Below are 23704 nucleotides of genomic sequence, written 5' to 3' on the forward strand. Positions count from 1 at the left end.
GTGTGCAGCTTTGTTTTATGGCAAAGACTTGTTTGCTATATATTTACGTAGATATATTGGTACTAAAACTAATATGATACACTCAATGTGTGTGTGTGTGTGTGTGTGTTTATGAGAATGTGTGTAAATTGATGCATGTGCCCAATGCCTCTAATGTCTCTCTGTCTCTCTCAACGACTTTTCATTCTTGTTGTGAGCAGGATATGGATCACCACCGTTCATCGCTCGGATGCCGCTGTTCGGTGCCTGATAACTCTGTCCAATTAGATCACAGACGCTGCTCGTGCTCGCCGCCTTAGCTCACTGCCTCAGCTCGTCTCTCCGGGTGACAAATGTGACAATTACCCAAAGCACCAGGAGCTGCTGTTCATTCCTTATTAAAGAATCAATCAGGACTAGGCGTGCTGGGCCCTGAGGCACTGGCACTTCAAGAGCCCTGAGGATGTAGGGCTGGAGGTTATTCTGCATGCCGACTTTCAGTTTTTAAGAGTTAAAAGTGCTTGTTTTTGTTGCATAAGAGCAAATTAAAGCACTTATCTTTTACATCCTCAAACTTTGCACTAACTGGATGTTAATATCCTGCAAAAACCCTACAGAAAAATAGATAAAACTTCCACAATCAGATTGGAAGAAATGCTCCATAATTGGCTCCATTGTTTCACCCGACAGCTCTCTCATGGGCGGCCACGTATCCTTTCAGTCAAACAGGTGCAAAGGCTCAGACCAATCAGACAGGCAATAAATGCTATACACGTAAGTACAAACTTAAAAACTCATATAACAATAATAAAAGTATACAATGGTTAAAAACAAAAAGAATAAACACTATAAAAAATTAAGGAAAAAACTGCAGCCAACACTACAGTGCAGTCTGTTGAACTCTTAGCCTGACCTCTCTGGGGTATGGGAGGTGGGATTCAGTCCTGCATCACAATCCACAAGGAATGAATAACTTCCCAGGCAGCAAAGCAGTTCTTCTCCCTCTCCTTCATTTAGCATCTCTCTAAAATAGAGGACCTCACCGGTACATAATGTAGAGGTGAAGATTAATCATCGTCTCCTGTCCCTGGCTACTGGGCCTTAAGGTGGACTGACCATCAAGGTGGAACATCTCATTTGGTAAATCACACGCTTTACACTTTACTTTTAATCTCTTGCTGTTTTTTGCTGATTGTTAAGCACTTTGATCAACCCTGTTGTTTGTAAATGTGCCATATAAATGAATAAACCGGAACCTACTCAGAGAGGAACATCAAGGTGTCTAATAGAATCCCTTCAATAGCCTACGACACATTCTCACACACACAGTCTTCTGGGGACCATGGGTGCTGAACATAAAGGGTGCTCCAGCTGACCAACATCCACAGCTACTGCTATAATACAGGTAATTTCAAATGCAGTCTTCAAACATCTCAACAAATAACAAAAACAGAAGATTTCTGTGCAGCTGGCTCACAGTTCGTCTCCTAGCTGAAGCGACAGCGTCTGTATTTTCCAGTGGGGGGGACAAAAAAAGTTATAAATGCGATAGCTTTACCTACGAGACTGAGAAAATAAGGAGAGAAAATACAGATTTCTTCATTCTCTACAGATTGTTTTATTCAGTCCATTAAATGTTTTTAACAAATGAAATGATAAAAAGATTCACGTTTGAAAGGTTTATCTGGGCAGCTAAACAGAAGTGTTTGCAGTTACAGTTCACAATAATGGACTGTGCACGTGAGCCTGTGGTATCCATGGTGACTGCCGTAGATTAAATCATGGGTAGCAACAGAGACATTATAAAAAAAGGAAATGCCACTGAAATAAAGTGAAATCTACTGAAGATATCCACAACACCAAAGATGATGATAGTAATTTAATAACCAGCACAAGAAGCTTTTAAAACCTAAATTTAAAACTTTTTAAGTTTCACATTTTCACATCTTGTTCCATATATAATGTTTTTTTTGTGCTGATAATCACTGAAATTAAGGTTATTTATCTAATGAGTAACTACCTTAATATATATAACCAAACTGCTTTATCATTTATAAATGGTTCATTTTTGTGTACAGTTGTTATGTAGACATATTATTGGTATAAACACTTTCATTCTTGTTTGCAAAATTACTTTTATCTGGTAACTTTCTTGGATTGTGGCATGCAGGTTTTGGAGCTACATGCAGCACAATTTTTCTGACACAAATTCTTCTTCTTCTCCTCATTATTTTTGACTGACAGCAATGCTGTGCTTTCACAGCTCTGTTTCAGGAAGGTGTAAAACAACATGCCGAAATAGAGCAAAATAAATAAGAAATTGCTTGTTGAGTGGGTGTACCTGAAAAGAGGATGACAAAGACACAAACTTGTTTTTGTATTGTTAATACCACTGATTTTAACTCTTTACATACGTGCGCTCAGATATAGTTTTATTCTTGTTTCCAGTGCAGAGGCCTCTTAGAATACAGAAACACAGCTGTGTTGTATTTTGGCACCACTGCATTCAACCGCTGAATGCATTCCACCAAAGGATCGGCAGTGTGTCCCAGAGGAAGTGCTCATTCAAAATAAGTGATCACAGCAGATAAGATGGTCAGGAAGTCAGAGACAGAAACACCAAAGAGAATCTGGAGGATTTTCAAATTAAAAGGCTCAGTGCAGGTTAAACATTTTAGCTATGAAATGCTTCTTGGTGTAATTTGATGGTGTGAAGTCTGCAGAGATGCAATATTGAAGACACACCAAATGCTACCTTTATGCCTGCTGTGGGTTGGAAAGCACACAATATTTCATTTAACATCTGCTTAGATATCATAGAACACACTTGGATAAATCCACAGAAAAGTGAGTCCTTTCACCCTGTGCACTGACCCTGCTTGATTCCACCAGTTACAAGAGTTTACTAACAATCATACTGTGCAATATGTCTTCAGAGACCCAGACATATCATGACTTCAGGAGAAAGATTCATTGAATAAAAGTAGAACTATGTGAAAGTCAAGACTGCAAGGGTCACAGCTACAGAGCTCAGATAATAGCAGCTACTTATGCAATATTTATAAGGAAGCAAGAGGTGGGCAAAGGGTTTATATCTTCATTGAGAGGACAACAAGATTAGTAACAAAAAGCAGAAGTTGCTTTATACTGCATGGTATATAAAGTATTTCTGGTGGAGAAAACCTTTCCTCATCTCAGCAGCACATACAGAAATTAAACAAGTTTTGACAAACTTCGAGACAGACTAAACATTCAAAGCATAAAAAGTCAAGTCTTTCAGACCAGGTTCGTAAATGGATTTGCTAAAGCAGTTCATCATTCTGTAATGAGGATTGCAAAATCACAAAGTCACTCTTGTCTGCTCTTCTTCTGTCAAGACAGTGCGCTGTAAACATTTTCCATACCTGTTGGTAATGTTCTTGGAAAATACTCAGTGTTTACACTTCTGCATAAACCATCTGCTGCCTTTTCAGCTAAGAGACTGACGTTCATAGTTTGGGTTAAAGTGCGACCTTTCACACCATTAAATAGAATAGCATAGAATAGAATAGAATATAATTCAACTTTATTGTCATTGCACATGTCACAGGTACAGGGCAACGAAATACAGTTTGCATCCATCCAGAAGTGCTTTACCCATGATATAGATATATTACAATATATATTAGCAATAATATAGATATGTAAGTATATAACAGAAATAGGTCTATTGTGGTATGTAAGTATGTACACGGTATGAAGTATGTTATGAATATGCTATAAGTATGTACAGGCTATGAACAGGATATAAATATGAAAAAAAAAAACTATACAGAATATGAAATAAAGAACTATACAGAAATATGAGATATAAAGCTATACAGAAATATACAGAACTATGCAAGTTGTAAACAGTTGTAGAATTAAAAATTATCGTATTGTATTATATTGTACAGAAACATTAAAAGTCCAACTTTTAACAAACGACACTCTCCTTAGTTTTCTTAGACAGACTACAAGGTGACACAGGTCCTGCCCAGGTGTGCACATGTGATGCTTCGTGTGCAAACTCTGAGGCCACTCAGCTTCTCTCCCTGTATGGACACATGGCTCTAAATGAAGATTAAATCCTGTTCGATGCATTAATACAAAGCATTTTCCAATTTTCTATTTCTTGGCTTCGACTTCCATCGCTCACTTACAATTTCATTTCAGTCCTCATAACTACTACGATGGTGGTGATTACTGAGTCATTACAGCCGCTATAATGATATAAGCATTTACACCTGATTTGATTCTAAACTCATTATCTGTCGTCTTTGGGAGGATGTTATGAGAAGCTGCTGTTCACTAACATTCATTTACTCATGCACTTACTTTCACACACTTACCTCTTCTGTTTAGAAGAGGCAGACAGTTATTTGCCAAATCATCCAGAGACTAACCAGCAGGGTATCTTAGCTTGAGTTTGAGATGGCAAATTTATAACAAAAAGCCTGCAGTACAAAGTGGAGGTGTGAGCAGGAAGGGGAGAATATGGGAAATGTAGGATTAAATATGCTTGGTTGTTTGTTTTTTTGTATAGAATAACAACAAATGAGTGATTGTAAATGTTATTCTTCTTTAAAAAATGAAGTCAAGGTCAGACACAACAGAGGCAGGATGGATAGTTTTAATTACATTAACTCACAAAGTAAAGAGAAGTAAATAAGTCGAACAAGCTCAGGCAGGAGGATTCAAATTATCCAGTGCCCCTGCCTGAGGTTTCTTCCTGTTAAACAAGAGTTTTTCCTTCCCACTGTCACCAAGTGCTTGCTCATTGGGCATAGTTTGATTGTTGGGGTTTTCTCTGTATTATAGTAGGTTCTTTACCTTACAATATAAAGTTGTGATTTGGTGCTACATAAATAAAATTGGATTGAAAAATAAAAGACTGGAGTGGAGAGCAGACAGGTATTAATGTCCTGCAGTTCACAGCTGGGACAAAAAGGCAGCAGATATCTGTGAAGTTAAGCGTGTGTTCAAGCCACAAATACACGTAGTACTGTGCTGTTTAAATCTTTGTGATCAAGGTCTCTGAAAACAGGATGGAGGTTTCTGGCTCAACTTTGAGTTCTTCTAAGGTGCCTGGAAAAGAGCAAGGGTATAAAGAGGTCGAAACTGTATAAATGTAGCCTGGGAAATTAGCGGCCTCACAGAAAGCAATAACAGCACTTTAACAACATACAGAGAAGGTACAAAGAGTAAAACACAAAGAGACAAAAACAAAAAAAACACTGAGTGAAAATGTACAAAAGGACAAATATACCAAAAAAAGGGATCTGGCTACACATGTTAGTTTCCAGCCCACTTGGCTGATATTGATCACCAACACCAACAGCTGCAAACATATACACCCTATTGTTAAAATACTGCCTGCTAAGGTATTTTGAGTATTGACACAATAATATTTCAACACATTACAGGTGGATTTACCAAGTACTTTACAAAGCAGGTCAACAGATGTGTGAAGAAAGGTGTGATGGGATGAAGCTTCATTAATATGCTAAGTAAGTTGAGTGAATTTTCACCTCGGTTTTATTCCAACATATGAACAACACTGATAGAATGAATGTTGTTATGCTTGCAAATTTTGACACTGTGTGGTCTATGTGGTTAATCTTTGAATTCAGGTATTTTCAGTGCGGTTGTCACATGTGTACAAAATCAAGTACCTAGCCAAGGAGTCTGCCTTTACCAACACTTGTGAAAGAAAGGCTTGTTTCAAAGATTTTAAAGATGAATTCAAGTGTCTGTTATACTGTATTAGGATGTCATCCTTGCAGCAATTCAGGTAATGAAATTTCTTCCCTTCTTGATGTTCCACAATCAGCTGTAAGTGCTATTATTACAGAGTGGAAGCATTTATAAACCACAGCAGCTCAGGCATGACGTGGCAGACCAGATAACGTTACAGAGCGGGTTTCGTCGAGTGCTGAAGCACATCATAAAATCAGCCAACGCTTCATATTTCCAAATCCCATTTTGCATTAACAGCAGCACAAAAACTGTGTGCTGGGACCTTCATAGCAGGGGTTCACAGCCAAACAGTTCCTGTGGGTGTCATGTGTAGATGGCTCCATGCTTTTGTTCATATAGTGTATGCATTGTGAATGCATCATTGCAGGTATCTTAAACTGAGCTGTTTAGACATGAGATCTTCTGCATGCTTATTTTTTAATGCAAAGGCACATAGTTCACACTTGTGTCATCTTGAAAGGTCAGACCTACTAAGACTGCGGTTGCAGACTTCACGAAAAAGTAGCCATTGTGCTCAACCAGACATAAAGCCAACACATTTATATGCCTTCTGATCAATGGAAAGGAATTGGTGTCTAAAAGGCTCATATGTTTCTTTAAAAGCAGATCTAATTCAGAACATTTTTTCATATGTCTTTCTGTACGCATGTGAAGATTTTTCACATATTTTCTATTATTTTTTCATACAAGGACGTCAAATTTGTCTAAATTATCCTCACATGATGACTCCAGATTTCAGTTAAGTACAGGGTGGGCCATTTATATGGATACACCATAATAAAATGGGAATGGTTGGTGATATTAAAGTCCTGTTTGTGGCACATTAGTATATGTGAGGGGGCAAACTCCTCAAGATGGGTGGTGACCGTGGTGGCTATTTAGAAGTCGGCCATCTTGGATACAACTTTTGTTTTTTCAATAGGAAGAGGGCCACTTTTATGTGAATGGTGAAGTTAACAAACAAAACCACCACTATTGGTCTGACACTAACCCACATTGGATGGATCCCTCCAAGACTGTTGGAACAACAAAAGTGATGGTTTGGTGTGGTTTATGGGGTACAACGATAGTGGGTCCATTCTTCATCAATGGAAACCTCAAGGCCACTGGATATTTGAAATTGCTACATGATGATGTGTTTCCCTCTTTGTGCGCTGAAGCTGGCACGTTCCCTGAGTTTTTCCAGCAAGATGGTGCACCACCACATTATGGGTGCCAGGTCCGAGCATTCCTAGATGAACAGTTTCCTGAAAAGTGGATTGGTCGTCGTGGGCCAGTTGAATGGCCCCCAAGATCTCCCGATCTGACCCCCTTAGACTTTTATCTTTGGGGTCATCTGAAGGCAATTGTCTGTGGTGTGAAGATACAAGATGTGCAGCACCTGAAACTACGGATACTGGATGCCTGTGCTGGCATTTCTCCTGCGGTGTTGCTATCAGTGTGTGAAGAGTGGGAGAAGAGGGTTGCATTGACAATCCAACACAATGGGCAGCACATTGAACACATTTTATAAGTGGTCAGAAACTTGTAACTAACTCATGAAAGAATAAAGTTACGTTGAAACCAAGAACACCATTGTTTTTCTTGTGACATTACCAATAAGTTTGATGTGTCACATGGCCCCTCTTCCTATTGAAAAAACAAAAGTTGTATCCAAGATGGCCGACTTCTAAATGGCCACCATGGTCACCACCCATCTTGAGGAGTTTGCCCCCTCACATATGCTAATGTGCCACAAACAGGACTTTAATATCACCAACCATTCCCATGTTATTACGGTGTATCCATATAAATGGCCAAATACATTTGGCTATATTTTGTGTTTAATGAGACTCCAAAACAAAACTGTGTTGTGCAGCTTATTTGAAATAGATATGGAAGGTAAAGTTCACAACAATCCAGCTGTTAATAAGGCCAAGCTTTGGGGGGGTGTAACCTTCAGTAGATGTTGTGTATATAATAAAGAGATCCCCGGGCTCGGTGAGAGGGAGACGCCTATAGTTTATTAAGTGGGTAATATTTTTTCATCCCTTTTTAATCATCATTGTCAGACTGTTTGTGAGCCTTTAATCATTGTTTATGTCTAGAGTTAACTGGAAACATGCTTTTTGATCGGCTGATGCACTTGACTGGCATTGACACGGACACATTATTTTCCTCTGAGCAATTCTTTCCTCGTGGTGACCCGGAGACTCTCCACCACAATCACAGGATGACCGATACCTGATCCCGCAAAGAAACCTCTGAGATCCTCCCAGCCAAAACGAACGCTCTGTTTAATGAACAAATACCAGTTCGGCGTGGTATGCTGAGTCACAGGCAAACATGTTTTCAGTTAGTTCTCGGCAGGAAGAGGTGACACAGATACTGCTGGGGAAATCTGATGAGTGCAGGAATAACATTTATGGGGAAGAGAACAGAGCGCTCGCTCACTTCTAGACAAAAGGGAAGGTTGTGTATTTGATGTGCAGCCATGCTGTGAGGACGTGGATCAGTTCAAATGGACAATAGCTGTGCACCAGTGGAGACAAACTAATGACTTACAGACATTGCCTCCATAATGTCTTGCTTCACACCAGGGTTGGACTGGGACAAAAAATCGTCCCGGGCATTTTGACTTGAGACCGGCCCACCAGGTATTATAGGAAAAACCATAAAGCCTTTGAATGAAAACAAACGCTGTTGTCACAGTGATGTACACTGTCTTGTTGGTATATATGTATCAGTCTAATAAACTTAAACCTACACCATCCTCCCTATTCTGGTATTCTAAACAGTACCCAAAAGTAGTATGCTTGGTCGAGTTAACCTCCTGAACTATCTACAACACATGGTGTAAACCTGAAATTAAGACAGAGAAGACTAGAGGTGAGACATGATCATTACTGATTACTGATGACAGATTTAAATATATTTTCATAAACTATTCATTTACCACATCAATAAACAGCATGGCAGGGCAAAATATTTTTTCTAACATGGCAACCTTTAAAAAGTGAAAGGAGATAGAAAGACAGGTGAGAAAGAATAAAACTTAATTGACTTTTTGATGACATTTTACACACAGTACTGGTACAGTATCTAGAAAATGTGGGAAAATACTGGCATCATATACAGTACTTACTTCTGAAGAAATTATGATGGTACCTAAAAAAAATTACTATGTACAATAATGGATTTCTATATTTTACATTAGATGAAAACGTTTGTTAGATTCAGATAATTATTTGTTAAAAGCGAGACATCTTAAATAAGAATAAGAAAGAAAAGTATTTTATTTGTGCCCCCTTTCCTGTTAATGCCCTACTTGGGCCCCGGGCAAAACTTTGCTAGACCCGCCCCTGCACAGTTACCAGCTGTCAGCTGCATAAAAAAGTGATCCTGGTGTTATTTGTCTCTCAGAAACAGTTCATAACTTCCCTTCAACTGATTCATATCACCTTAAAGGTAAACCTGTTTCTCCATCACCTGTTGAGCTCTGATGATTCAGTAAGGACATCTCCTGGTTTCATCTTCATGTTTCCCTCTCACCAGATATCCAAACCGATATCATGACCAGCAGCTTTTACAGCTGTGGCTCCAGCAAACATCAGCTGATACTAGAAATTAATATTAAATAAATTCTAACAACAGCTGATCAAGCTTAAACGTGCTGCTGTTGTTTAGCGCGACATCCGCTGGTTTCCTCTTTCTGGCACAAAGTGAGCGATAAACAAACGAGAGAGAAAAGCCGATCAGCTGATCATTGATCAGTTTCATGATTGAAGTAGAAAAAGGGGGAGAATGAGAGAAGAAGAGGCAGCTGTGCAGCAAAGACACAGAATAACTCCACCTTTGTGTCTTTTTCATTGTAGCTGAAGTCCGAGACAAACTGTTCCTTTTCACCTCAATACGAAACGCGCAATATTTTCTCTGAATACGAGACAACTCAGTTTTTTAGGGGACGGTTGGAAACTCTAATAACTAACCTTGTGAATAAAATAAGATAAAACAAGTTCAACATCAATAATATCATAGCACCCGCCCAGCAGTATATAAACTCCGTCATGCTAGCTAGTACACAGTACGAGTTATTGTAACTGACTGTAAAAAGTCAGCATAATGAAAATAAACTCCACCTAAACTTGGTTTATATCTGACCCAGATAGACTGCAGGTCATAACTTCTTACCTGAAGTTCACCGCCTCGGGTCTCTGCTCCTCCTGCCTTTCTGTCATCCACCTGCTGGCCTCCACCACTTGCTAATGTTACTGAATCTGTGGAAGCTCCGCAATAGCCACCACCAAACAACTGAGTTATTTTTTACACATTTCCCAGCATCTGGCCAAACCACCACCTTTCAGTGTTTACACCGTTACAGAAAAAAACGAAGAAAAAAAAACCCCCATCGGCCCACCGGGCAAATGGCCAGTCCAGCTATGCTTCACACACAAAAATACAATAAAATAAAATAGGTCATCATTTATCACCAGATTTAAAGTGGAATGATTGCGTTCTTACTTATTTTCTTTCATATGTATGTCATTAATTTAAGTTTCAAATAATGTCTATAGGTCAACAAATGCACAAGCGTGAGGCTTATACTGCTCTAAATCCTCCATTAACCCTTTAAGACCTACCATAGAACCAAGTCCGCCAGAGCTTATATTATATTTTTACATGCTGTGGAGCCATTTTTGGGAGCATTTCAAGTTGCTATACATCAATACAACCATTATAGCCCACATTTTAATAATATGTCTGCATTAGGTGCATAGAAATTACATAAATTGCAAAAAAGTGCAATAAACTACAAAAAAAATTGAAAATCGTTTTTGCTTTTTTAACATATATTTCTAGTTAGAGAAATTTAAGAGGCTTATCTCTCAAAACTGTAAATACAAAAAAGTTGCACAAAATAGTTTCCCACCACAGGAAATTTATTTTGAGTGTCTTCATAGTTTTATTTTTTCAAATACACCAATTTTTATATACTGCAGGAAAAATGAAAATAAATATTATAGCGCAAATTTGCAAAAAAGCAGCATGTGCATCAAAATAAACTATTTCCAGCAGTGCAATATGAGTCCTAAGCATCCCAGAAACGACACAGAAAGTCATAAAGTCAAAGATAACTTTTAAAAACACCAGTATAGGCTTATGAGGCCCTGATGGTAAAAAACTACATTTCTGCAAAAATGACATCCTTCTGGTTTCGGGCAGGTAATGGCGGACATGCGAAAGTTCGTTCTGACGTCTATTCCAACGTAGGAAGTGTTATGAACAGCTCATCGGATCGGCAAAGCATGTTTCTGGAATATTATGTTTTTGTTGCTGCAAGTGCTTTTTATGCAGTTTTTGCAAAGCTATATGTGGAAGGAAACCTTGACCTAGGACAAGCTGATGGCATAAGATGTAAGTACAACTCCTCCGGTTTCATATGCAAAAAACATTTATTGCGCTAGCTTATGTGGTTGCAGTGCTACCGCGATTTAAAAATTGTTACGCAAAACAGAGTGTGCCCTCCGACCGGTTTTAAAGGGTTAATGACACTCTCTTTGGTTTTTGTTTGTTTACTATTGGCTGTTAGCCAAGAAGCCCCACCCACCTGCTATTCAAACCTTTTTGTTTGTGAGGGGAAGCCAACGAGAAGAAGACTGGCTTAGAGAGAAAATCGCCTTTAAGGCAAGGGATCTAGAGTAGAGTAAAAAAGCTTCTTTGAGACGGTAGATGAATCCAGGTGCCAAGGATTCAAGGAATATTTTAAACTGGGAATCATACAAAGCTACTCTTGCAAAGTGAAAAAGTAAAAGTACTGGGCTGTAAAAAGTGCAGATAACAAGAAGTATTTTGTCTTTGCTATCTGTCAAAGGTTAGTTGATTGGTTCAGCTTGTCTGTTTGTTACTAGTATTACTTTAAGTTGGATGAAACTCAGAGGTGGGGTTCAACCAAATTAGAAGTGATCTGAGTCGATCACATGTAAATGCAGGAGGTTTTATTAATGTCTGGCAAAATGCCATATTTACAAATTCACGTCCAGTGTTGGAGTCTTAAACATTTAGGCTACGTCCACACGTACACGGGTATTTTTGAAAACGGAGATTTTCTGTTTTAAAAAATAATCCTGTCCACATGTAAAGGCAGAAATGAAGGAAAACGCTGCTAGGAACATGCCAAAGCAGCAGGTGGTGCTATATTCCTAACCGTGTAGAAATGTTGGCCAATCAGAAGTCTAGAAGCCTCAGTGGGAAAAGTAAACAAAGCTGGGGCATAGAAGCAGAACCGAGTTGTATGTGTGGAGGGACAGTAATAGTGATGGGATTTCCGGCTCCGAACCGGCTCTGCGGGTTGTTTTGTTGCTTTAATTAATTTATTATTAACAATAATATAAAATTAAGCACAAAAGGAATTACTAACGTAAAAAAAGTGGTTTTATTTATATATGTTTACAGTGGGGCAAAAAAGTATTTAGTCAGCCACCGATTGTGCAAGTTCCCCCACCTAAAATGATGACAGAGGTCAGTAATTTGCACCAGAGGTACACTTCAACTGTGAGAGACAGAATGTGAAAAAAAAAAAATCCATGAATCCACATGGTAGGATTTGTAAAGAATTTATTCGTAAATCAGGGTGGAAAATAAGTATTTGGTCAATAACAAAAATACAACTCAATACTTTGTAACATAACCTTTGTTGGCAATAACAGAGGTCAAACGTTTACTATAGGTCTTTACCAGGTTTGCACACACAGTAGCTCTGGTATTTTGGCCCATTCCTACATGCAGATCTTCTCGAGAGCAGTGATGTTTTGGGGCTGTCGCCGAGCAACACGGACTTTCAACTCCCGCCACAGATTTTCTATGGGGTTGAGGTCTGGAGACTGGCTAGGCCACTCCAGGACTTTCAAATGCTTCTTACGGAGCCACTCCTTCATTGCCCTGGCGGTGTGTTTTGGATCATTGTCATGTTGGAAGACCCAGCCTCGTTTCATCTTCAAATTTCTCACTGATGGAAGGAGGTTTTGGCTCAAAATCTCACGATACATGGCCCCATTCATTCTGTCCTTAACACGGATCAGTCGTCCTGTCCCCTTGGCAGAAAAACAGCCCCATAGCATGATGTTTCCACCCCCATGCTTCACAGTAGGTATGGTGTTCTTGGGATGCAACTCAGTATTCTTCTTCCTCCAAACACGACGAGTTGAGTTTATACCAAAAAGTTCTTTGGTTTCATCTGACCACATGACATTCTCCCAATCCTCTGCTGTATCATCCATGTGCTCTCTGGCAAACTTCAGACGGGCCTGGACATGCACTGGCTTCAGCAGCGGAACACGTCTGGCACTGCAGGATTTGATTCTCTGCCGTTGTAGTGTGTTACTGATGGTGACCTTTGTTACTTTGGTCCCAGCTCTCTGCAGGTCATTCACCAGGTCCCCCCGTGTGGTTCTGGGATCTTTGCTCACCGTTCTCATGATCATTTTGACCCCACGGGATGAGATCTTGCGTGGAGCCCCAGATGGAGGGAGATTATCAGTGGTCTTGTATGTCTTCCATTTTCTGATGATTGCTCCCACAGTTGATTTTTTCACACCAAGCTATTGTAGATTCACTCTTCCCAGTCTGGTGCAGGTCTACAATACTTTTCCTGGTGTCCTTCGAAAGCTCTTTGGTCTTGGCCCTGGCGGAGTTTGGAGTCTGACTGTTTGAGGCTGTGGACAGGTGTCTTTTATACAGATGATGAGTTCAAACAGGTGCCATTCATACAGGTAACGAGTGGGGGACAGAAAAGCTTCTTACAGAAGACGTTACAGGTCTGTGAGAGCCAGAGATTTTCCTTGTTTGAGGTGACTAAATACTTATTTTCCACCCTAATTTACGAATAAATTCTTTACAAATCCTACCATGTGGATTCATGGATTTTTTTTTCACATTCTGTCTCTCACAGTTGAAGTGTACCTCTGGTGCAAATTACTGACCTCTGTCATCATTTTAAGTGGGGGAACTTGCACAATCGGTGGCTGACTAAATACTTTTTTGCCCCACTGTATATATAAATATATGCGGTGGCCCCTAGAGACAAAACACGTACAAACTCCAAAACACATTTCTAGCATGAACTCAACTTCAAAACAGAGCTACTAGATCACTTAAATTACACAATTGAAAGCATGTGTGTATTGTTTGTGTATTTATACACAGGCACTCATATATATTCAAATAATTAAAAAAAAAAGTTCATTTCCCTGTTACTACCACACACCAAATCTGGTCGTTGGTACTTGCTGGCTTGTGTAGCCACTAGGTAACAAAAGCTCAACACTGCGCCCAGCATCCTGGAGCACTTCTGTTGTCTTTTGTACGTGTTTTGAGTTTTTATGTGCTTCTGAGTTTTTACGCGTTTTGGAGTTTGTACATGCTTAAGGGTTTGTACGTGATTTGAAGTTTGTATGTACTTTGTCTCTAGGGGCCACCGTAAATATACTTTTATTTATTCACACCACATAAAATGTAATAAATAAATCATATAATACAAAAATCAACTATTCACATTTCAACTTTTAACTATTTAAATTTTCAGCTTTTTCCTTTTACAAATTTAAACTGAAACAACACAAAACACTGCAAACCACAACACAATTAAATATAAATTATAATATAAAAACAAAAAGAAGATGCATATTCTCTGTCATATGGGCCCGCATGAATAAACTTTCTGAATCCTTTATCATCTGCAACTGAAAATAGTTGTGGATGATTACTATACCTTTCTAATGTGAGGTTGTTGTCCCTGGCTCTCTTTCTCTCTCTCTTCCTCTGGCCAGTGTTGCCAACTTAGCGACTTTGTCGCTATATTTAGCGAGTTTTCAGACTCAGAGTGATGGTAAAACTGAGTTTATGCTAAACTCAGTCAAGCAGCCTGAGCTTTGTGTGAATGTTGGACTGCAGCTTAAGGTCGCTACATAATGGTGACTGTTGTCTCCACCTGCTCTGTTGTCATCGTAACTGCTATAACAAGAGATCCCCAAAATTGGATAAATAAAGTCAGCATCATTCTGATGTTCTTCAGAAAATATGAGCTGAAAATTCAGAGAATTCAAATGCTGAAGATTGTAAAGCCAGAATCATCAAATAATTATCAGACTGGACTGTTTATTGAATCTTCTGAAAACCTTTAAGATGCTTAAAGAAAGTCAAAGGAACACCAAAGTCTTTAGGAACATCTGAGGATAATAAATGAAGAAGGTGACAGGAAGATGGAAAGCTCCATCCTTAAAGCCATGATGTTAACAAGGTAGGAAAAAAATGTTAGCAATGACTGAAAGTTACAGGGAAACTTGTGCCTGCTTTTAACTTTCTAACCTTCTGCTGCACCTCCTTTAAATCATTCTCTTGTGTTTTTAAAGTGGATTTTCTCAGTTTTCAGGAGACTTGGCTTCCAGGCTGAAAACACTTTTCACAGACTCCCATTGAACATTACCAAAGTGTTGACTGATATGACTTGTTTAGAAGTCCACATATTGGATATATGTATGTGTTTTTAAACAGAGACGCTCAGATGAAATATTTTGTTTGGGTGAGGAGGTTCATGCATGAGTAGAAGCCCCCGGGGTCCTCTCACTCAATCAGGCCCGCTCCTGATGTCACGACCACGCCGTGACCCTCATCACTTCTCACTTCCCACTCCGCATTTTCCCACCGACATAATGATGCACTACTGATGGTCTCTGAGCCCACTTTGATACAACTGCTGCTACCTTATTTAATCGAAACCAAACCTCTCAGCAATGTGTTCTTACTTTCTCTCTTCAAAATAAACCTCTCCCTGCTGTTTTACTGATACAACAAAGGGAATAAAAGGAAGGCTTGTTCTCGCATAAAAATTTATTGTTAAAACTTGGACATTGTTTAAACTGCAGGTGAAGTGTGTTTATGGCCCAGTCCAGGCGCTCCCTTTGGAGTGACAGCCTTGTCAAATAAACTTCAGGCTAAGTGTTAGCGCTCATTCCCTCATTTCCCAACAAAAGTCAAACACGTCACGGTCATATTTTATGCTACTAGCGCGCGCCTCTCTGGAGAGTTCATCGTACATGTTTGAATGAATTTTAATGGCTGCTCGTGAAGCTTATTTCCTGGTAGAAAAGGCTGATGAGAGCCCTTGTTTTAATGAAGCAGTGTATAATTTAAATGCATGAGAAAATTCATCTTCAGCCATAAAGCAAAGAGAGAGAGAAAAGCTCAGGAGATGTACATAGCATTTCCCCAGATATGCGTTTATTGCCATCATACATCTGTGAGTAATGTGCTGCCTCCGCTTTATCATGCAGACTCGAAGGACTTTTTTTCCCCCTCTCACAATATTTACTGCCCTTTTGCATTATTCATAGCAGTCGTGTCATGGTGAAATAAATAAATAAAAGGTATAGACCTTAAAATGTTATTATATGTATTTTTATTCTGTGTGTGCAAAATATCATGGCTGCAGGGTCAACTTACACACACACCTCCCTTTCCTGTTTTTAGAATGATTATAGGAATGGAAATGTCATTCTCTCCAGTGGTCCAGCTCTTTGGTTCAGGCTGAAACTCAACAACTAATGAATGGATTACAATGATATTTTGTGCAGATGCACACTGCTCAAGTCAACAAATATTCTGCAATATTGATCTGGTCAGTTAGGCAGCAGAGGGGTTTTTCAGCAGTTTCTACCCCCAAAACAGGAGTGGTTTTACAGTGGGAGGCCACTTTTTCCCCTCCTTATCTATTCTGACTGTTTTTTCAGTAGTTTTGCATTTTGGCTCGGGTCAGTGTCACTGCTATTAGCATGATGGAATACATGGACCCTGCAGAGGCTGCACAGGTAGTCTAACTCCTTCAGGGTGGCACATTGGTGCATCCAGTTGCCAGAAGGTTTACTATGTGTCCCATTGAGGAGATTCCAGGGCACAGCCAGTTACTCCAGGAGAGCTGGGCGGAGATCTCCAGGACACTGTCTGTAGTCTTGTTAGGAGCATGCTCTCACATTCTAGCCATACAAACTACTATGTGCCATTTTGAGACAGTGAAAAATGTTCAGCAAAATGAACTATCCTGCCACAACATTTTTTCACTTTGATTTTTGAGTTCAGCCTCTGTAGACGTTTTCATTTCTATCAAACGATGTGGCTTCCTTTAGTTCCTAACACATTACCCAGCCCAGTATAGACATTACCTAGATCAGTTAAGACATCCGGCATCTGAGATCTGATTTGTTTTCAAAGTGTTCAATGTTCTGTCTCTACACAGGCAACCAGAGCCAAACATAATGTCCTGCAGCAATGATATCACTCTTTGTAGAGGAATTTTATAGATTTCTGTTTCTATGATATTCTGGCTGGACTCAGAATGTTAAGTAGTTCACGTGAATTTCTATGTGTACAGATGACAATGTATTTCCAACAAATGGCAAATTATTGAGTTAATCTCTTATCAAAAGAGATTACATGGAACTGCCAACTTGACCCCATTTAATTGCAAACTAATAGCAGACTGACTCCATCTTACTGCTGTTTGTTTGGCATCTTAACACAACAAAGTCACATTGAAGATGGGATCTGAGTGCAGGTGGTCATAAACCGGGTTCCCATCGTTCAAGGAACCATTTTAACTCTTGAAAGCCCGAACGCCGAAATAATTGATTCCAATTTAGAAAAATGTTTGAAAATGAAACATTCATTTGAGTTTAAATTTGTTTCACATTTGCTACACCCATCTTCCTCCCACAGTCCAAAGACATGCAATTAGTGAGGTTAGGTTAACTGAGACTTCTAATTCGCCCATAGGTGTGAACGTGAATGTTTGTCTGTCTCGCTGTGTTAACTCTGTGGCATACCGGTGACCTGTCCAGGGTATACCTTACCTCTTGTCCTATGGCAGCTGGGATAGGCTCCGGGCCCCGACAACCTTGATAAGGATAAGAATGGATGTATTTGCTGCACCGCACGTTTTTTTCCCCAATTTATTTCCTAAAAATTTATTGTGCAATTAACTTGTGGAGGGGAGAAAAAATATCCCACTGATGACATAGAAGTATCATAAACACATTAAAATTCCAGTATCAAATACGAGGTTAAGGGCAACAAGTTTTTTGCACATAATTGCAGTGACTATGGTCAAGCCATGACTCCAACTACTGTTTTCCTAATTTGTCTGTAGCAGTTGTGTGTTCTAAGCCCCGCCTCCACTATAACTCACTGAACTGAGCCTCTTTGCTGTGTTTGTGCTCTTTTATCAGTCAGCTCTTATGCAGTCGGTCATGTTTTATGAATGCTGATAAATTAGAAGATGTTAATAAAAAGCAAATCATGCTCAGATTGATGGTTTCTAGACTGCATTTCAGCAAAAGCTTTTGCTCTTCACAGGGAAATGTTTATTTGCGCCAAACCAAAGCTCAAACGCTCAAATGCAACTGTTCAGTAGTTCTCAGACTTTCTCAAACCTTCGGGTAGCAAAAAGAAAACCGTATCCTTGCCTACAGATCCTGCATATTAACATGCATATATCTGTTTTTACAATCAGCTCTCCCTGTCTGCACAGCTGGAAAACAGGGCTTCCAGAAAATGCCCAGGAAGAAAATGACATAAATATTTAGGGAGTGATAAATATCAGTTTAGTTTTCACATGGTAACTGATAAAATAGCTTTGTGGGATGGTTGTTTGTGCTCCTTTAAGTTCACCACCACAAAGGTCAATGTAGCTTGTTTTCAAACACATGGGTTATCTTAAGTGCTGTAATCAAGCGGTGGTGAGTGATTGTGTGATTGCTGGTGATGTTGTTGTCCGAGCTATTGGCTTTCATGTTCTGCTGCTTCCAGACCTGGATCTATATATATAGAGAGGGAGTGGGGGGACAGGACTGTGGTAATGCAATGATAAATGGATTCAGCGAGGCCTAATTTTCATGGGGCAGGAAATCACTGGAGAAAAGCTAAACTGTACAGGCTGTAATTATCCTCAGGGAGAGATCAGTCACAAACTACAGCCCAGGAAATGGATGTATCATGATTCATAGTGAAGTAACATGTTGTACGTTCAGCCTTGCACTGTGATACCCGCCTTCATGTTCTCGTGCCCATTTATGTGCTTTCTCAGGGGATCTTTTCTTTTTATAAGTAATATACTATTCAAATGACCTCATCTCATTCCGCTTCTCAGGAGACACCGAGCTGTGCAGTGTTGGCCACTCAGCTCTGTTTCCTCTACAGCTGCAGCTACACGGCATGACGCACATGCATATACACATAAATGTAATATGTAAACTGTGAAGAGTGATATACTGTTGCACGATCCTTGTTATTCTTTAGAACCACGTGAGATTCTTTTGCTCTGTGTTTGCACAGTAAAATACTTTCAGTAGGTCTCAGTGTCAGTGCTCACAGGGATCTGGGGATAAAAACTTGGTAGGTGAGGCCACAGTAAGATGACTAACAGGTCTATGGGATCGCTGACATTTTATAGTTGTACCTGCAGCTGCTATGACACGAGCTATGAATCAAATATGTAGCTACTGCAAAGCTTGGCTACGCCGAGAAAATGTTTGCCTCCTTTGAATCTGTTCCATTTATTCATTTAGATTTTTTTTTAAAAAGTAATGCCTAACCTGTTGACATCTGCAGCACTGAAGTTTTTATGCTGATATATACCAAAGCATAAAAAAGGCTGCCAAGGATAACTTACATTTTTCTTGTTGTCAACAATTCTCATAAAAAGTTTTTTTTTTTTTTAAGTCAATGAGGAACATGTGTTTATTCAGCACCACAAAAACAGTATATGTTGGGCTTTTTATGTTCTGCACCAGTCCTACATTACCATGCTTCTGCCAAACTGTAAATGACTCCAACCAAATGTATATAAATCCTTTGATGAAAATGTAGCATTCAATCTTGTTTGGGTGACGTTTGCTAAACATTACGGTGCCGAAGTGTTTTATGGAAGTACGGAGCCCTTTAAAACAATGCATTTATCATTTATTTTTAAAGATTTACTGTGTTTTTAGTGTGATTCATGGTATTTGGGCTGAGTGATCCAATGTGGGAAGTGGAAAAATATTTAGGAATTAACACACTGTTGGTTTTGGCTTTCCAAGGGTTTTAAATCTGGAATGCATCTCACAGTTTAACTCTTCATAATATTCAAAAATTACAGTCAGTATTAATACGTATAACTGTACAGGAACTCTACCTGGAACTTTATCAGGCACACCTTTTCAACAGCTTATTAATGTAATTAGCTAATCAGCCACATGTGAGCCAGGCACCAATCTACAACCAAGCCACCAAGCTACTAACTCCACCAGCCTTCCAAATGGAACATGGCAGCAACTTATTGCATTTAGGTGTGTAGACATGGTCGAGACAACCAGCTTAAGTTGACGCTGAGAATCAGAATGTGGTAGAAATTTGATTTAAGTGACTGTGAATGTGGTGTTGTTGTGTCAGGTGTGCTGGTCTGATTATTTGAGAAACTGATGATCTGCTGGGATTGTCAGTCATCTGTAGGATTTCAAACACTGATGAGAAATGCAGAACATACCCATTGAGTCGTTGATTTCAGACCACTCGTTTCAACCAAAGTATGCAGAAGAACATTGAACCCTGAAGCAGATGGGCTACAGCTAAGAACAGGATACTCATGGCTGACCCAAACTGGACAAAATAAGATAAAAACATTGCCTGGTCTGTTGAATCTCACATTTCTGCTGCAATATTCAGATGGTAGGGTGGAATTTGGTGTAAATAGCATGAAAGCGTGGATCCATCCTTCCTCATGTGGTGGCGTACTCCTAAATATGCGAACAACTGTTATGTTTTAAACGTTCATGGAGACCTTTTTGGTTAAAAATAGCTCAAAAATGTCTCTTTTGATAGTTAATGTCACTGTTGCAGAGACAGTCAAATAAAGGTGTATTTTATGTTTCTGTTATAGATTCATGTGTATCTAAATTCACAAGAAATGGTTAAAAATGTATTAAATAAGAGAATAAAATGTTGGCATGTATTAAAAATAGTCTAAAATGTGGGATTATTAAATACTCCCACATTTTAACAGTGGTTAAAAGTGCTGTAAACCTTCTAAGAGCTTGTTTGAAGCAAAGGGTAATTGTCACATGACCAGAGTTTAGCAGAGAGCACAACTGTGTTATTGCAAGTCAAAACTAGTATAATAAAGAGAAACCACAAAATGTAGATTATTCTGCACACATAGTAATTATTTCTGTGAATAATATATATAATATATAGTTTACATTTATTATAATAAGATAAGATGACATTTTAAGTAATTTTGGTTTAATTTTTTACTTTTCTGCTTGAGACTGTTTCTGGTCTGAGATATTTACACTGTAAGCTTTTAGGTCTTTTTAGTTTTCATGCTTTGTGAAAACATAAATATGTCTCTGCATAAATATACAGATAAATAAAACTTCAAGGACATCAGTATGATGCTTGGCTATCCTTTTGTTGGACTAAGTTGCAGACTTCAGGGTCTACACCCCGAAGAAGACATAATCAGATAAGCTTTTGTGTTTTGTTAATGTCAAACCAGCTACAATTAAGGTCTCTTATTGGATGGATTTTTATTCCATACATGGCTATAATTGTTCCATTTTTCCTTCATCATTCCCTTCCATGGAGGACATCAGAAGGCCTCCTTTTATTTTCATTTTTAAAAACATTGTACATTAAATAAATTTACTACAATTAGAGAAATACTAGACTTATAGAAATACTTATAGACTTAGAGAAACACTCGAGTGTGACAGTCTTTTTTTCAAACCTGTCCAATAAATGTAAAGGCTAGTTAAGCATACTACTACTACTACTACTACTAATAATAATAATAATACTAATAATGTAGGAATGTGGCAGTTTGAATGACAAGTTTCACCACAGAATTTAATATCTGATCACTGCACGTACTATTAATTATGTGCTCACTCAGCTTCAGTCAGCAGAGGGAGCTGTTGCCAGTTTGTTGGTATTCTGTTCCTTTCTTGGTTTGGACACAAGTGTCAGTCTTATCTTCTTTAGATTTTGTCAGTTCCATGTAACAGGATTGGTAAGGTTCGACCTTACTAGTGTGTGTGTTTGCTATGTAATCTATGCTGGTCAGAGTCAGGGTGCTGTTTGGCCTCCTGATGTTCTGGAGTAAATATGAAAATAAAGCTTCACGCAGGAAAGGCCTTATTAGTCTGTCACTCCAAACTAACCATTGGACCCCTCTCTTCACCCTAATCCCCCCGTTCAGCTCCCACCATCCTTAAATCCCACCCTCCCCCCCTTTCTCACCCATGGTATTTTCTCCCCCTGTCAGAGCTGGTCGTGAGTGTCAGATTTAATCTGGTGCAGGGGTCGACCCTGCCCCGGGGGTGCAGGGAGAAACCCATCATTTTAAGTTTGTTTGTGTGTCTGTGTGTGTGTGTCTGTGTGATGGATATAACAGATAGAGGAAAGGACTGGGCCGCAGAGAAGGAAACAGCCTGACAAATTCAATAAAACACCTCAGAAGAGTGCCCACCGCACAGTCTAACTCACTTTGCCTCTCAGAATAAATATGAGTTTGTCTAAATCCGCTGCTCAGCGCATTACTGTTGTGCATAATTGACTCATTTTTTTTCGTCCCTGGACTATTCTTATGATTGTTGTTTCCCAGAGTGAATCCAATTACAGGTGTCATCATTACTCACAGTGGTGGATGGAGCAGATGATGCGAGGATCTGAATGCCTGATTGCTTCTTTTGCGAGGTGATCACATTGATTATCTATAAAATGTGTCAAGTAAGAATTTCTATTAGTCAGCCCCAAACGAGGCTCTAAAAAGTTAAATTAAGCAGTGAGATTTAAGTGTGCTTTGGCTCTCACCTGACCCTATTGACAGCTTCCTCTGAGTAATCTCGTCAGTCGACCAGAAGATCAACCAATCACAAGACAGATGGTTATTTCATGAAATGTGTAAGTAGTGGTTTTATTGGAATTTCAAAGAAACTCAAATGCCAATCTTCTGATGACCTCAAGGCTGTTCATCATCTGGATTCTGCCCAACTTGGTTAGATGGGTTTCTGGATAATAAGCCAGGTAGCAGTGACTGGTTTGTTGGAGCAACCGCATAAATGGTGGATGAAAAGTTCTCAGCAAACAAAGAAACCTGAACCCTGTCGCTATGTTAGTCCTGAAATGAAAATTATTGTACATAATCTGGAGAGTGTGAGATGGAGGCAGATGAACCACTTTGGCAGCCCCTAAATGGAGCAGCTGAAAGAAAAAGTTCGCCAAACTGATTAGAACTGAGCTTCCTTACTTTGAAAGGCACTACGTCACCACCAAGGCAAATATCCATCCACAGCTACTGTAAAGCCTGTTGAATGACATGAATTTACTGACTCGTTGACAACTTGACTAACATTATTTGTATTTCAGCTGCTGAGTGTGTGCCACAGTAAAACAGACACACTGGAAGCAAAGAGACATCCTGCGAAGTCCCATTGGAAGCCATAAGTTACGTTCTGTTATTTTTTCCCCTTTGTGATTCTTTACTTACCTTTGTCTCTCATTTCAGCAGTCCCATCCTCCCCACCCCCTTGTGTCTCCCCCTGTGCGATAGCCTGGTCTGCCCTAATGTGTTTCACCTGTAGCTAATTGTGTGTTTAGCCTTAGCCTAATTCTCTGCCAGATTTTCTATCATCGTGAAACCGAGGAGTATATGGCAAACAAAGGTCAAAACAGCCAGGCTTTCTTTGAGATTCTTTGGCTCGACAAAAATAATGGCCATCATGAGGGTGGTAATCAGCTTTCTGTTGAGCTGGGCTCTCGGCTTCAGACAAATAAAACGGGGTGTGTTTTACAGTGATATTAGAGGATGATTATAATGATACAGGCGATGACTCAGTTATTTTATAACCCAGTGTCGTGTCAGTGTTGCTGTTTTGTTTCT

The sequence above is a fragment of the Copadichromis virginalis genome, linkage group LG7 (genome assembly GCF_057382275.1).
Source record: "Copadichromis virginalis isolate Kocher_CV1m ecotype Utaka linkage group LG7, C_Virginalis_male_GT1.1, whole genome shotgun sequence".
NCBI lineage: Eukaryota > Metazoa > Chordata > Actinopteri > Cichliformes > Cichlidae > Copadichromis > Copadichromis virginalis.